At 32.7% G+C, this 14,625-nt stretch overlaps 1 pseudogene; it reads right to left on the bottom strand.

Moving 5' to 3' along the window:
* LOC101704227 (zinc finger protein 609 pseudogene) overlaps positions 1-13,962 on the bottom strand; it is a 99,818-nt pseudogene extending 85,856 nt beyond the window's left edge.
* Between the last annotated feature and the right edge of the window lie 663 nt (positions 13,963-14,625).

Raw genomic sequence — 14,625 nt, 5'->3', positions numbered from 1 at the left:
GGAAGACATTCTTAGGGTTAGAGAATTATCTACTCACCATCAGCAAACAGTGTGACTCCTAAGAAAAGAACTCATTGAATGGAGGAAAATGCCAATGAAATCATGCCCACCACCTTACTGGCGGCATCTCCTTACTACCAATAGACTGACTGATAGACAAATGGAGGAGCCTCCTGAATTCTAGCTATGTTGCTGGTGGGTTGAGATCACCTTTACACTAAGCATGGTTTCTTCCCCATATGCTTATGAATGAGCTACTTTGGTATTAACAGAAGTATGACTCTAATATCCTTATTACTAAATTAAATAATGATAAAAGTGGCATGTCTGAATAGTGACCTAAAGGATTGGGCAGTGTTGGGTTGTTTATTATTGAATCATCTTCAGTCTTACCTTATCCCCTTCTCTACTCTCCATGTTGTTATAAGAGAAGAACAAAATCATATACCCAGTGTTCTTACCCAGCAAATTTTATGGACAAAATTTGCTAATGAGACAGAGCCACATGAGATAGGAAAGCAGCAGACCTCAGGGAGGTTACTTTCCTCCGGAGGCAGGTGCACACAGGTATGAGAACAGATGGTGAGGGAGTGTAGGGTCTACCTAGGTTGTTTGTACCCATCTGCTTGAATTCTCATAGCTGCTACCCTTCAGGGAGGCTTCCACCTTTTCTCTTCTGCTAGCTCTGGTAAATGTTGTGTAAGCCTCTCATTTCTTACAATAATGCCTTTATATCTATAATAAATAATTTTAGTTCATGATTTCCTTCTCTTATGACTCTTGACTGTGCTTTTGTTAAAGTCAGTGTATTGGAAATGTCTCTTCCAAATGAGGACAAGGATGCAAGGACCATAATAAATAGCCAGTCTGTGAGCCCATCAGTATAGTGAATCTTCTAAATTTTTATGGATTAATATCTTAAAGACTTTTTGAATAATATGTTCCTTGCACACCACTATCATTCCATCCTCCAAAAGGTGATTGAACCAGCCAGGAGGTAGCATAGGTGTGCATGAAGAATGTGCACCTATGAGTCTGACTTCACCAGACTTGTTGCCATATCATTTGGCTTTTCATCCTCTAAAATTGAGCTGTATAAACCCATTTTCTTTATAAGTAGAAATAGCATATTTGATAATTTTTCTGAAAATTTTAGCCTTTATTCTTGGTTATAGATGAGTCAGGACAAGGTTTTCTTAACTTTGATAGAGCTCATTTTTAATTATCTTTGGAGCACTGGCTTCATTTGGAACTATTTCTTTTCTCATCAGACACAAATATTTCTTCTTGCCATACATCTAGATCAGTGACTACCAACTAATGATAATTATTTTAACAGAAGATCATTTTGCAAAGTTCAATGATAGTGTTGATTGTCACAATTTAGGCAAGTAATATACTACTTGCATACAGTGGATAGAGCACAAAGATAATGCTAAAATCATAAAATGAAAAAAAAAAGAATTATCCTATACAAAATGTCAATGGTGGCAATATTGAAAAACCACATTCTAGGTATGTAGAAGAATGATGTAATTATTTCAAGTTTAATTATAGTAAAATTGAATCTCTAAGAAGTTAATGAATGATTTATAATTATAAAACTTGTAAGTAAATTAATCAGACTCTGGGTTTTACCATATGGGTTAATTTGAAACCTACTATTAAGTATGGTTGCTATTGCCGGATGCTAAGTGAGAACATTTTAGAAATGTCATACTTCACATCCTATTTAAAGTGCACAGGATATGAAAAAACTGACTGCAACACTTGAAAATTGTTTGCTGTTTCATTCACAAAAAAATTATTTCTTGCAAAGATATAGATTAATTTTCTTTTTCAAACCTCTATTCTTTATCAAAATTATCCAGTATTTCATGTAGAAATATCCTATTCAAAAATCATATTTTGCAGTACAGCTTTATCTCTGGAAATTAAATTTTATACACATATACTTTAAAATAAACAATATTCCCTTTGTGATAATCACTCTACAAGAGTAACAAATTAATTTAACTGTATTATACTTATATTCCTCACTTTAAAAGATGAAGAAAAAGTAGCTCAGCTAAATAACTTTAGAAAGTAATATTTTGATGAGATATTTTCAAAATGAGAGCAAAAAGTTATATTAAAGCACTGAAATGTAGGTGAAACATGTTTTATGCAAGGATGTGGTAATCCATTCTTAAATTATTTTATACACACAATAAAGTTGAGCAAATAATTAAATGAATTATCAATAATGAGATACAGGTTCCTCTGTGCCAGGAAAATAAACTATAATTAAGTAAGAAAGCAAATATTGATCAAACCCTGTGTTGCTCAACAGAGTGAAAGATATCAGTGTGAACTCCAGTCTATCTTAAAAGTACAGGAATAAATACAGATATATGTATTATGTTGGAGAGCACAAATATCTATTTTGACATGCATTTATGTACTTATTTCATCTTTCTATCCTCTGAGAGAAATACAACCAAGTTGCAATGAACACACCTATAAATCAGACTGTAAATGATGTTCTTCATTTTTTAAAAAATTAAACAGTTGATTCTAGGCCTCAAGAGTACAAGCTAAAAAAGAAATTTTTAAAAAATGTATAAGTTAAGTCTGGAACATCTTGGATTTGCAAAACTAAGGAAACACTTTAAAAATGAAATAACTTGAATCCTAAAGAGTTTATGATAAGTACAGCTGGAAAAATTTGAGCAACAACATAAATGAAAATAATTTTGCATTATAGTGAAGAAAAGATTTTTCTATCCTGTTATAAAAATGACTGAATAAGCAAATAAATATAGAAGAAATCAAACTGCCTTGATAAGATTTCCAATTTAGAAAATAGCAGAAATGAAAAGAATAAACACCATTTGAATAGTACAGTATAACTTCAGTGACAAAAACCAAGTTTTTCAGTGACTGTTCTAAAATTAGTTGGCAAAACTTGTGGAAGAATAGAATATTTATACAGACTCATTATCTTCTCCAAAACATTAATTAATAACTATAATATATTTAAAATATTTTCATAAATTCTTTGATATTTCTTTCACTGGCATGTGAAAATAACTTTTTCTTAAAACTAGACTAGGTTTAGTGACTTCCCCCTTAGAATATAGGGAGGTAAGGAAACAGCAAATGCCACTTTAACTAAATGATTGACATAAAAATATGAGTAATAGTATGTACTTATATTATGTATCACTTTTTGAGATACAACAGAAATGGTATTTTACTGCTGTTTTATTAATTCTAAAATTTCTAAGCCCACGTATATTCATCAGTAAACATGAGATCAATTCAAATCATGGAACAATCTATAAATACCGGACTAGTGCCTTCAAATATGTCAAGGTCATGAAAACTACGGCCAAAAATTTATGTGTTAGAGAAGACAAAGGAAAAATGACAGCTAAAAAGGAATATGTTATCATGGATTAGATTGTGATAAGAAAATAGACTAGTGAGAAAGCTGCTGACATTAGGTGTGGTGTGTATTTTAGTTAATCGTGTACCAACTTTATTTTCTTTTTCTGTTTTAGAAATAAAGATGTATAAAAGAAGGATGGATTAAATCTGAAATAGTTCCCTTTAACCACTGCTGAAAAATATTATCTGTAAATAAATTAAAGTAGCATTCCAAAAATATCCAAAAGGATATTTAAAAAATAATCCATCCTGATAAAAGAAAGAAAAAAATGTTAACCACAGTTAATAAATGTAGAAGTACTGAAATATTGCATTTAAGAAATCTGCAATAGTTCCTTTTACTAAAATTTTTTAAAAATAAGATTTTATCATCTGAGTGAGGTAGGTGAAATTTATTTGAAAAAATTTTGCTCTTTTCCAATCCTGCTAATTTTATATTTTCCAAAAATTAAATTTTTTTTTTAAAATTAAAATATTTTTGAATGTTTTGAACATACTTAGTTTATATAAAAATTACAATGAATACTTCAGAAGATTTTCTTTTAAATTGTGTGTGATACATTTAACATATTTTCATAATTTATTTGAAATTGTGTATCTTTGCTTGGTTTTCTGAAAATAATTATAGGAAAATCAGTTAGCATCACAGGGTAGTATTATATGCGATCCATCTATTCTCATCTAATAATGTAATATCAAAATTTTTAAAGCATTTAATTGACATTTTCCTGTAGATACTATTATACGAGGTATAGATCTTCATCATTTCCTCAACATGATACACTATTACTCTGCAAAGACTTATCAGCCATGCCATGTAAACCAGCCATGTAAACAAAACTCGGCAATTACAACTCTAAAATGTTTTAGACTTACAGTATAGCAAAACTATACATAAATGACTATTTTTATATGTGACTATTCACCCATATTTTATACATTTATTAAATCAACATTATATTATTAGGTGAGAGAAAGAAATGAAAGAAAGAGAGAAAGAAAGAAAGAAAGAAAGAAAGAAAGAAAGAAAGAAAGAAAGAAAGAAAGAAAGAGGAAAGCAAGCAAGTTTTTTGCTGGCTGGTTCATGCAATTTAGTATTCATCAGAAACACATGAATTGATCCTTTAAACAGATTTTTAGACTCCAGTCCTAGAAATTCTAATTCAATATTTTAGAATGTGGCCCATTAATTTGCATTTTTAAAAAGTTCTTTGGTTATGCCAGTACTCCTGGGCGAAAAAGCACAATTTAACAAATACTGATTTAATGTACCCCTATTGTGTTCAATTAAATTCTTTATAGAACCTGAATTTATGGATATATCTTACATAATATTTTATATTATTCGACATGAGTGAGTTCTATAAATCTTAGCTCAGATTTAGTAAGTTATTTGTACACAAGTATAAGCTAAAGAGGTCTACTTTCAGACCATTATGACTAACACCTAGCTTATGTCACTGTATACAAAGAGTATCTCCATAAACTAAAATGAATGATTAACATTCAAAAATCTTGTTTCTATGTAATAAATATGCATAAAGTACTTACATAGTATTTAATCATACACAGAATTTCAATATTGTTAATATAATATTTGCTATTTTGAAGCAAAGCACCATAAATGTCTTTTATTACACTAGAAGAAAAAGATAAATACAAAAATAGAACATAGCTGAGACACAAAAATTAATATTCAAATTTGAAATACAGTATTAAATAGAAAGCAAAAATTAAAATATGCTATCTTCTGATTACAGGGACTCTAGAATACACATTATTGTGTAGTAATTTTCTGGTGATGAATCATTTTTCTATATATTTTTGAAAAAAGTTCATGGTCACAGACATCTTGCTATTACTATGGCATCTGTTTATCTATCTCTTTATTTATTTATTTTGTGTTACTGCATTTGGAACCCAAGGTCCTCACACTGAGCTACATACCCAGCTTCAACTTTTGTTTTGTTTTGTTGTTTAATTTTTATTTTGAAACAGGTTCTCACTAAGTTGCTAAGTTGCACAACCTGGGCTTGAACTTCCAATTCTCCTGCCTCAGCCTCCCAGAGTGCTGGGATTACAAGTATGCTCTGCAATCCTACATGACTTATTTAAAAATTTTTGTAATGTAGGTTGCAAAACATAATAATTCCTTGCAACTATATGTGATAAACTAGGGGTTTTCCTTTCTTGATCACAAAAGCTACAGATCAGCAATTCATTCCATTGTTATTTCAGAATATTCTTTGCTGATTGCAAACTGGCAGGTTGTTCCACAACCTCAGCCTGTGTTTATCAGCAAAGGGCAGCTGAATTGTTCTGGAAAGATCTCAGATTTAATGACTATCTATGTAATTTTGTTTGCATCAATTGCATGGTTATGTATTAGACTCTGTCACCAAAGCAAGTTATTTTGTTTTCAGCAGTAGATATAAAAAGATTTGCCTACAGTTTTTAACCTTTCCACTTTAAACTACAGGGATACTTAGAATATGTGTGCTATATTTTCAGAAGGAAATGAGCAATGCATTTACTCATTGTAGCTAAATATGACATAAACTGTATGAAAAATATTTATAGATGTACATTTTCTACATGCTACTAAGAATTCTTACAAAATGACCATTTTGATATACAGGTTTAGAGTTTACTCCTTCTATACATTAATCTAAATTATTTACAAATTTACCTTACCATAAAAAAGTTATTTCTGTGCATTTTTTTCTTTTTTAGGAAGGTTCATGCATGTTATGAATTTCAGGCCAGCCTTAAGTTGAAGTTCACTCTGTAGCCCAGGCTGACCTCAAACTTGTGGTAATTCTCCTGCTTGAGCCTCCCACAAGCTGAGCTTAGAGGTGTGCACTTCCACACCTGGCTCACTGCTGTTCTTAAAGAACTGTCACAGATATAGCCAAGAAGAAATTAAGTAAAATGCTGGGTCCAAGGCAGAAACATCTTGATGGAAGAGCATAGCACAGAAAAGCTTCTCAACACCTGACATTGGGGAAACATAGAGCAGAGAAAGCACACCCAAGAATGAGGGGTCATGGAGCAGATACACTCCCCAAGGTCATGTCACCATGAGCACTTCCAGCAACTAGACCCTACCTCCTATTAGCCCATCAGCTATGAACTCCAATCGCCTCTCCAGGAATCTCTTAGTGCAGTCAACTTCAAGATTGAGCAACATAGTGAACAACATATATTTTAGCCATAATAAGGTAAAGTGTAATACTGTACTAAATTAATTTCCCATTGCACTGGGAACTTCAAGGAAAAGAGATTCACTTTGTCTCATGTCTTTGATCTATGGCTGGCTTCAAGAGAGAAAGAGTATGATGGAAGGGCATGGAGGAGGAAAAGGTACTCAAACCATGACAGCCAATAAGCAGAGAGAGATGAGAGGAGCCGGGGAGAAGAATATACCCTTTCAGGTCACCACACTGGGGAATAACATCCAACCATGCACATTCTCCTTATAGCACATCTAGCTATTAAAGTTACCAATGGATGACTCCAATGATGAGTACAGCACCCCTAAGATCTATTCAATTTTCGTACACATGAGAATTTGCAGGGACATTTTAGATCTAAACCATAACATGGACCAAGCTATAGAATATATAGCAGCTTTTTAAAAGTGATTTCTCTGATATTCCTGTGTACTTATGACATATTTTAATTATGTAAATGAATATAGTTGCTTATAACAAACACATTGGAAATAAAAAGGAAAGAGAAGACATCGTGTTAGCAAATTATTGTCATCTAGTAATGGGATTTATTTTTATTGTATTTAATACTTTTTCTGAAAACTTCAGATTATTTTAGAGTGATAAAAATTGAAAGAAGGTGGATGTCTTTACAACTAATTTTTTCAACAAACGGTGTGGAAATTAAAATAAAACATAAAAATAAGTGTACAATTTCACATATATATATATATATGTTTTCAATCTCTAGTACAATAAGGCAAACCAGCAAAAAATAAATTGATAATTAACATTGAATTTGCTTTACTCTGATTTTTCTAAACTGACTTCATATTCAAGGGAATTTTACTTTCAGATTAAAGTATGTCAGTTATAACTGGAATTTTGATTTTGTAGCCTTATATGCATATCTTCTGATTCAATCTGTCAAGGTACTATTAAGTGTGTCATCCCAAAAAATACACATACACAAAAATTTACATACTATGTGTGTATTTATGAGTACACGGATGTGTATGTATCATGAATTCATGTACAAACACACTAAGTATAAATATACACATATATTCATACACATATATTATATATTTATAAGTATCCATGCAAAAATGTATTTTTCCTAAAAGGATGGTATTGCTAAATTTTCCCAAACATGCTATTTTTACTTACCAGATAACTACATAAATTACCTACAATATTTTCTCCATGATGCGTGCTGCTTAATTACATCTTATATAATCAATACATGTAAAATCATTATTGGCTTTCTTATGAATTTTAATATCACACGTGTAATGCAGACGATACCATTACAAATATTTATAATGCATTTTGTAAAATGAAGTTTTCATGTTAGATTTCTGGGTCAGTGTGTATTAAATGTAATATTACATTATGTAAACAACTTGATATATAATCATTGGATGTGTTTGGTTTATGTTCATGGGACTTCTTTCATTAGTCAATCTGCACATATCTGCTGAGGGTTCAGTCAAAGTCAACCTCTTAGCTGGAGACTAAGAACAATTAACTGAAAAAAAATCTTTGCCCACATAGAGATTATATTCTATAGAGATAAATGTAGATTATTGACTCAAAATTTAGTAAGAACATACCATAAAAATATGTCCCATAATTATGAAAAGAAAGTATTTGTCCAAGATTCTGAATGTAGAAGTCTGTCAGCTGTAACGTTCTCTCTTGGAGGTGCTCAGATGAATAATGTACAATTAACACCATTTCAACTCGATTCAAAACTTCATGAACTCACGTTTTCTTAAAACATGTTATCACTTCCTTTAACACACTATTATTATTTAATTAGAAGACCATATTTCATATTTTAGTGTCATTTTCTACATTTGAGATCTATATTTTGACTTGATTTTACAGTTTTTATGAAGAAAGAAAGAAGTTATCCTTCCAAGTGGGAAAAAGGGATGTCCCTGATACCTCCGCATATAATGTTTGGAAACACACAAAGTTACTACTCTATTTCATTTAATAATAATATCTACTGATATAAAAGTAAATCTCATCTTTTAAAATTTTAGAATTAATATTTTCTCAAGGCTATTTTTGAAAGTCATACATATTTTATATACTCTTTATAGTCTCTTTTTTTGGTACTGGTTTCCAATTAATCTCCACACACACATTCTTTAAAATGGCATGAAGTTAATGAAAAGTACATACAATTCAATCATTTTCTGTTACTCGGTGCCTTGACTAATACCACATTTGCATAATCATATAGGTTATAACTAATATTTATGCTCCAACTGTAATTTTTAGTAGGTTCCATTTAGTAGCATTCAATCATACAAATATTATTCTTTCATGAAACAGAATACAAAGAACTAAATAATATTTTATTTAGAAAATAACTTGAAGGTTGAGGTTTATATAATATTTTTCAAAGAAACAAAAATATTGAAGCACTTTTATAAAAATAATCACTCTAAATAAAGTTTAAAGGATAGACTAGTTATTTAGATAGAAAAGTCTACCCAAAATTAAAATACATAGGTTACAAAATTAGTAGTATTACTGCTATGTATATCTTAACACCCTCATCTTGTTTAATGATTTCCAAATAAAATACTAGAATTAAATACATTAACCTATGAACAAAAATCAAAAATTATCAAAATGTGTGTTAGCTTATCATATTCATTTTGTCATAATAATGTCAGTATATTTTAAAATCTTTGGGTTCTTTTTTTACATTAAGTTTATTGGTGCATTTTTGATATAAAATACAGTTAGATTCATCATTAGGAATCTTGTACTTTACATGATGTATCTTAGTTCTTATTTTTTCCCCATTTCCCTGCTCTCCCTTCACCCCTTCCACCCTTCCCTATTTACAAGGGCTTTGTTTCCATTTTTTCCTTTTGTCATATTTTTTTTCCCTTCTTTCCTTTCCCCTACCCTTCCCACTTCCCCAACTGCTTTAGACCTTTTTTTCCAATTTCACATCATCAATTATATCACTTGAACCTTATTTATACTTTTAGTTTTTCACACCAGAGAAGCTATTTGGTGTGTACACGTGTGTCCTATTTATTTCACTTAAGAGTATGGTCTCATTATGCATCCATTTAGCTATAAATGTCTTTAGTTTCTCATTCTTTATGGCTTAGTAGTACTCCATTTTATAGAAAAACCACACCTTTGTTATCCAGTATCCAGTTGATAGGCATTTGGGCTGTTTCTAAATTTTAGCTATTACAAACTGTGCTGCTATAAACATCGGTGCACACATATCATTGTGGTATGATTCTTTTAATTCTTTTGGGAAGATACCCAGCAGAGGGATAGCACGGTCAGATGGGACCTCTAATCCTAGTTCTTTCCACTATCTCCATATTGATTTCCAAAGTGGTTGCACAAGTCTACACTCCCACCAACCATGGAGTAGAGGTCCTCTTTCCCCACTGCCCATCAAGCATTTGTTATTGGATGACTTCATGATAGCTTCCATCCTTTCTGGAGTCTTATTTTCATCTGCATCTCTGGAATGACCAGTGATTTTGAACATTTTTTCATGTATTTATTTGCTGCTTTTACTTCTTTGTCTGAGAAATCTCTGTCCATTTCAGATGCCCATTTTTGAATTGGGTTTATTAATAGTTAATTCATGAATATTGATCCTTGGCAATAAGCTTATATGTACACTTAAAGACATTAAATAATTTAAAGTACATCAGATAACTGTATAAAATAGAAAATTAGATAATGTGATACAAAATTTTGTCTGTAAATAACCCTGAAGACCCAATTTTTCTAATTCTTTCTGATTAAGGAAACTGACAGAGGAGTTTATATAAGTTAAATAAGATATTATAATTCAAAATATATATCCATCTAGTCCTTTTTAATTTAGATTTCTCTAATATCCATTGTTACATACTGATCCTATTCTGTGTTCATTAGTTTTATGGAAAATTATTAATTAAGTGATATTTAGTAATAAAATAGAAATGGCATATTTTAACTTGAACATCAGGTACAAAAACAACTTCAGTAATTTAGCTTGCATAATTGACACAAAAAGCAGCAAAAATAGAGCATATTCATGATGTGGTATCAATACAAAGAATTGAAAATTCAGATAAGTTTGAGTCAAAAATTAATTCAATGAATATCATCTTGTCAACATAAGACAAAGATATTTTATTCTATTGACTAGAGAAAAGAAGAAAAAAGAAAATACTCAATGTTGCCTGATAAAATGAATTGTTTTGTGAATTCAGTTACTTAATGCATGAATTTGTAAGACAGGGTTTCTTTGAAAAGATTATTTCATGCAGTCTCTAATGTCCAAGTTACTCAAACCCACACACATGTACAGAATAGATCATTTTGAAGTTAAGAGAGAACCCCAAATAATTATAATGGAAGAAGGGAAAGGCAATACCTTAATGGAATTATAGTTAGGAATCATCAGTAAGACAAAGAAAAAGAAGATTAAGGAAAGTGTTAAAAAATGAATAAAGGGTGCTTAGATTTTTTTTTTTTTTTTTTTTTTTTTTTTTTTTGTACCAGGCATCGAACTTGGGTCCTTGTACTTGCAAGGCAGGCAGTGGAACCACTAAGCTAAATCCCCAGCCCAGGGATGCTTAGATATTGATCATCTGGTCTCTGGATATCTGTGGAAGGATCTTAATTGCAATTACTGAGCAGTAAGTTAAGGTTTGCATTTGGATTAAGCATACTTATGCACAAGAAACATTGAGTTAGTCTAATTTTAGGTGAATAACAAAAATTAAGTTTTAAAGTTAGATATAAATACAACATGAGGAACTTATAACAGGATAATCAACCACTGAAGTACTTAAGAACGGTAGTTCCTTTAGGATTGGATGCAGATGTGAGTAGCAGACAAATCTAAAAGATTAATGTTGATAGAGGCTAATTCTCTTGATATTCAAGAATTTTCAGGTGATTAATTCAGGGGCGATATCATATTCTATGATTTAAGGGTCCTAGGCTTTTCTATCTTGAACTGTCACACATAGGTTTCATTTCCAAGATGACCATATATCTTACATGTTATTGGAAAAGACACTTTCACACATGCTCTCTTGCATTCTCCTCGCAGGCACATAAGAATGGGAATTTAGCATAAAATATTTTTGTAAGAGCCTTCTCAGCCTGTGCTGGACTTGTGACCTTGTGTGAAAATGTCTTTCCTTGTTTCAGACTCAAGGTTTTTGATATTCAGTGTTCCTTTCTTATACTTAAGGGTGTGTGGCAAGTGAAATTTAGCCAACCCCACTACCATATCTACCCCTTTGTTCAGCATTTCCTTTTTATATCCCTTTTACACATTATCTCATCCCTAGTGGTCTTTGATGTGTAAATATAATTCCAGTTCCTATTTACAAGTCACAGACACAAGATAGGCACATATACATGGTAAATTCACCCAGCCATTGCAACTTTATTAGGCTAATGAAGCTACTGGTTAAAGAGTCAGATAACCATCACCTTAAAGTCACCTTAAACAATAAGAGTTATGAGAAAAGCAAATCTTAAAGGAACACATTACTTATTTTGGTTCCACAACTACTTTAATATTCAATCTACTAAGTTATCTAAAACTTTTCCCTTTCATTCGTCCCTCTGTTCACTTCAGGATAATTCCAGGTTATATATATATATATTTTGGGGGGGGCTACTGGGGATCAAACTCAGGTCCTTGTGCTTGCAAGGCAAGTGGCAGAACCACTGAGCTAAATCCCTGGCCCCCTTATCTACATTTCTTAACATTAGCATTTGGTAGTGTTGAGCTGCAGCAGTGCACTGCTGTACAAATTTTGAAATCCATTGGATGACACAAGGACCAAACATTAATATTAATATTATAACAAGAAGGGGACTCAGAAGAGGTCCTATCCAAGTTTTCCATCCTGCCCAAGCAAAATTAATCCCATAGGATGGCTCTCCTATACCAAATTCCTCATCAAGAGCCTTGATCCGTTCCTTCAGTTTGTCTAGTGATTCTTGTACTACACCAGACTTATTAGCGTAATAACAACACTCTTCACCAAGAAATAAGCAAGTCCTTCCTTTCTGGGCTGTTAGCAAATCAAGAGCTCTCCTATTCTATAATATGACATTGGCCAGTGAATCTAGTTGGGTTTCTAAAGCCTGAAGTGGATCTCGAATTTCCTAAAGATCTTTTATAATTTCTTGCCCTAATGAAATATATAACTCTTTGTATCCAAATAGGATCCCATGGGGCTGGCATAGACATAGATATAGGATTGCATTGACCTTGTTTACAATTGTAAAAATTACTAGTGGCTCATCCAGCAAAGGAGACATTGATCCAAACTTGTGTTTTGTTTTGTGCAATATAATTTCTCATTAGAATAGCCCCCAGTCAGAAGCTACTCCAGGTCCTCCATAATGTTCTTTTGGGCAGGCATCAAAGAATATTGTAAATGGATACACTTCTGGTTCCCACTTTACCATTTTAAAAGTCACATATTGTTCATCAAACTTTTCATCACTAGGCTTAAACACCCACAATTTGTAAACAAAGAAACTTAAAGCAGTGGTAATCTGGCACAACACAATAATCCATGTTGTCCTTGTTGGTGCTTCCATTCTTCAGCCATGTGTTGACTCACCAGCCTAAGGAGTGGTGAGACCAGGGCTTTGAGTGTGTTGTCTTTCTCACCTTTCAGTATCAGCTTTATTATTGCCTTGTGCAATGAAGTCTTTGCCTTTCTGATGTCCTGAACAATGTATTACTGTGACTTTGCTAGGTTCCCACACTGGCTCTAGCAACTGTATAATTTCCTGTTTATTTTTAATTTGCTTCCCTTCTGCCATGACGAGACCTCACTCTCTGTAAATCATTGCCATGGATGTGCAATGCAGCAAATGCATAGCAAAAGTCCATATATATTTACCTTTTTACCCTTTGCCTATCAGAGGGCCCATGTGAGTACCCAGAGCTTGACACACTGTGCCAACGAGAAGGGGGTCCAGGTAGGATCACTTCATCCTTTGTGGTTACCACATATCCAGCATGACAAACCCCATCTTCCACAAAGCTGCTCCCATCCATGAACAGAACAAGGTCAGCATTGCGCAAGGGTGTCATTTGTAGGTCAGGGTGGCTGGAAAAGAGCTCATCAGTGACACTCAAGCAGTCATGATCAGGAGGGCCTATCTCTGTAGGCAAGAAGGTAGCAGGATTTAAAGCTTTTACAGGAATAAACCATAAGCAGGGATTCTCACAGAGAAGGGTTTGGTACTGAGTAATCCAATTATTTGAGAGCCATTGATACCCTCTCATGTTCTACAGTTTCAAGACCATGTGTGGAACCTGCACAGTCAGTTCCTGACCTACAGTTAGCATTTCTGCTTCTTGGATTAATAAAACTGAGACCATCAAGGCCTGAAGGCAAGGAGGCCACACTTTTGCTACTGGATCTAAATTCTTAGACAAGTATGCTACTAGTTGATTCCATGGGCCTACTTCTTGAGTCAACACTCCAAGGGCCACATGGCTTTTCTCAGTCACATATAGAGTAAAAGGTTGCTTCACATCTGGTATGCCTGGCGGGGGGGGCAGCTGCCACAGTTAATTTTAGTTTCTTAAAACTGTTTCTTTCTATAGCCCAAAGTAAATGATTTTCTTTTTTCCCTTTAATTTCTGCTTTTTTTTTTTTTTTTTTTTTTTTTTTTTAAGCTGTGGGCACTTGTTTTTATAATGTCCTTTCTCTCTGCAATATGCACACTGGTCACAATCAAAGTCCTCATGTTTAAAGCCTTTCTTCTGTTTTCCCTCTGACCTCATTCCCTGTTTTTCTTTCTCCCTCTCTTCCTTGGCTCCCATAGCCACTGCTATGTATCTGGCTTTTCTCTTATTTCACTCATCTTCCTTCTTTTCTCATTCTCTCTCTCACCAACTCAATGTTCACATACACTTTCCTAGCTATTTGCAACAATTGCGTTG

This window comes from Heterocephalus glaber, unplaced genomic scaffold (genome assembly GCF_053883595.1).
Source record: "Heterocephalus glaber isolate CG9 unplaced genomic scaffold, H.glaber_assembly_v1.0 deba00001461, whole genome shotgun sequence".
NCBI lineage: Eukaryota > Metazoa > Chordata > Mammalia > Rodentia > Bathyergidae > Heterocephalus > Heterocephalus glaber.
This window is presented reverse-complemented; position numbering and strand designations above follow the sequence as displayed.